Source organism: Octopus bimaculoides, chromosome 11 (genome assembly GCF_001194135.2).
Source record: "Octopus bimaculoides isolate UCB-OBI-ISO-001 chromosome 11, ASM119413v2, whole genome shotgun sequence".
Taxonomy (NCBI): Eukaryota; Metazoa; Mollusca; class Cephalopoda; order Octopoda; family Octopodidae; genus Octopus; species Octopus bimaculoides.
In genome coordinates, this window is record NC_068991.1 from 47,784,172 (window position 1) to 47,787,584 (window position 3,413).

Genomic DNA, 3,413 nt, shown 5'->3' on the forward strand with positions numbered 1-3,413 from the left:
TATATATATATATATATATTATACACACATACACACAAGTGAAGGCACATTGCTCAGTGGTTAGAGTGTTAGACTTAGAATTGTGAGATTGTGAACTTGATTTCTGGACTGGGCTGTTGCTCCAGTTCACTCAACTGTAGAAATGAGTTGTGACATCACTGGTGCCAAGCTGTATTGGCCTTTGCCTTTCACTTGGACAACATTAGTGGTGTGGAGAGGGGAGATTGGTACACATGAGCAACTGCTGGTCTTCCACAAACAACCTTGCCTGGACCTGTGGAGATTTGGTTGCTATTTCTAACTGTTGTGTGACTGCTTAGAGACCTCTCTCTCTTTGACCCTACCCCCAAATAAATAAATAATTAAGTACTGATTACAAATGTGATTAATAAACCTTAATTATATAGTAATTAAAGACCAGTATTATAAGTCACTGAAACTCATACCTGCTCTTTCTCTATATAGTTATATAACTACCCCATCACTACCACCATCTACAATTTTCTTCCTCTCATTTAACTGCCTTTCTACCTTCTAAATCAAAAAGTGCCCCCCCCCATCCTTGCATTGTGCTGTTGTTTATTTGTTTAAGGAAATGTTTTTCAAAGTGGGACATATGCCCTTCTTTAGGGTGTGGTTTACTTCAGGATGGAGTGTAAGTAAATAACAAATTAATAAAACTTGCAATGAAATTTTTATAAAAACTTCTTTTGAATATACATACATACATACAAACATACATACATTATCATCATCACTGGATTGGATGATGTGACAGGAGCTAGCCAGATGGAGAGCTACCTGGGTTCCCTTTGTTTTGGCATGGTTTCTATGGCTGGATGCCCTTCCTAATGCCAACCACTTTTACAGTGTGTACTGAGTGCTTGAAATATGACACTGGCATGGGTATTTTTATGTGGCACCAGCCTGGGCACTTTTACGCAGCGTCAGAATGGGTTCCTTTAAGGAGACACTAGCAAACTCAAGCCCAAAATGCTAGGATCTCTTGGCTGAGAGAGGGATGTAAAGGATATGCCTGTATGCATTGACAGTCGTGATTTTTACTTAGCTTGACATGTTTTCTCAAGCACAGTAAACCACCAGAAGTCTAAGTCTCTAGTCATCTCATCTACGAGTCCCGGCATCTGAAGATCTTTTCTCACCACTTCATTCCACATCTTCCAGGGTCTACTCCTTCCACACGTTCCCTCCACAATTAAAAGTCAGCACTTCTTGATGCAGCTGTCCTCATTTCTTTCAAGCCTTTGCATGTACTCAATAGTCACAGCCCATGTCTCAGTGCCTTGTAGCATAGCTGTTCATACACAAGCATCATACAATCTGCCATTCACTCTGAGGCAGAGGCCCTTTGTTACCAAAGGAGGTGGTATCTCTCTGAACTTTTCTCAGGCACATGGCCTAGTGGTCATGATTGCAAGATTGTGGTTTTAATTCCCAGACCAGTGTTGCATTGGGTTCTTAGAAAAACACAGTAAATGGGTAACCCTGCAATGAACTGACATCTCTCTCAGCGAAAATGTTGCCTGCCCGTCAAGCCAGCAGGGTGGCATCATTTGACAGTTATGACAATGTGAGAAAGCACATTGTGACCAGTATTGTTACAACAATATTTGATAATCTGGTCAATATACAGAACTCAAAACAGGAGTATTTTTTTACCATTTTTAATTGGGACTTGTGTCACATTATAACTTCTACTGATTAAAAATAATAATAAATATGTGCGCATTTTGTGTTAAATTCACAGAATAATATATATAAATGTATATATATGATACACACACACACATACATATATGGGTTTCATGTAATAGGAGTGGAGGAGCTGCACTCTAAACAGTAGAGTGCAGCTCCTCCACTCCTATTACATGAAACACATAGCTCAAAATATGTTGTTCACAAGAACTCAGCTTTGTCACACAACATGAAAATTAACATACTGATGGCAGACTTAGTTAGGATAATGAACAATGTGTCCCCACTATGCGAACACTATGAGACGAAAAAACATATACTGAACTTCATGCACCGCATGCAATTTTCTGGATATGATCAGAAAGATAGGGTTCGAGGATACAGGGGTGCTAGAGGGAAATTAGATAACATTATACGCCATGATACCAGTGGTACCTGCCTTAGATGTAGAAACAAAGACTGGAATAGAATACAAAGAACTTGTGACAAAGCAAACAGGGTGAACACGTGGTATAAAACAGACAAATATCAAGGAGTGATGTTTGTAGAGGCCACAGCCCATAGAGAACTAGTGCGTAGATTTAGAAAAGCCTTGAAGGAGACCAAACTCAGCATTAAGATTGTTGAAAAGACAGGGAACTCCATCAGATTACAACTATGTAGGATGTACCCCTTTGAGAATACCATATGCACCAATGATAACTGGTATGTAGGATTAGCCCTGGCATTAACTGTAGAACTAGAAATGTAGTTTACAGCATAAGATGCATAGAAGGTGCTTGTAAAGACATGAACATGACATACATAGGGGAGACATGAAGGAGCATTGCGGAACGACTAAATGAACATTTGAGACAATATGACAACAAAAAAAGTCCTCCATACTCTCCCAATATGCCAAGAACCAACATGGAGACAACCTGGGTCAACTTGACATCTGCATCTTATCCAAGCACCCAAATGACCCAACACTCAGACAAATACAGGAGTACGTCCTCATAAATGAAACCTCTCCAATACTAAATAGGAAATATACATAGTAGATATCATACCCCCATACCCAGTTTACACAAGTAGAATAGAATAGTAAGTGGGCTGTTATGTAGATAGATAGATGTATGTGTGTGTGTGCATGAGAGAGTGTATTTATATATATATATATGTATATGCACATGTATGTAAGGATATGGATATGAAAGTAAATAGATCAACATACAGATGGATAAGTACATAGGTTATATGAACAAACACACATATGCACACATACACAAATGAAGACTGAAACACATGGCCATATATACACACAAACTTTACTTCACACAAGGACACATATGGAGACACACGTTCACACATATGGAGATACACATCCATACATATAAACACGGTACATAGTTGCAAAAACACACACACACACAAAAAAACCCCCACACAAACACGGACACGCAAACACATGAATATGCAGAATACATACATACAAATGTACACTCATACATACGTAAAAACATGCATACACATGCATGCAGGCATACATACATGCATATATATGCACACACACACACACACACTAACCCACACACATGCGCACAAAAAAAACAAAAAGGAATGCAGTGTGAATAACAGACTGAGTCAAAACTATTGAAAAGGTTGCAAGACGCAATGAAAATTTTAGAAAAATAAAGAAAGAAATTTTACCGGTG

The 3,413-nt window shown here is 38.7% G+C and overlaps 1 protein-coding gene across 9 annotated transcripts in view; it reads right to left on the reverse strand.

Moving 5' to 3' along the window:
• The window catches only part of LOC106870835 (pleckstrin homology domain-containing family D member 1), a 216,641-nt gene that overhangs the window by 121,841 nt on the left and 91,387 nt on the right, over window positions 1-3,413 (reverse strand). The window lies entirely within an intron of this gene.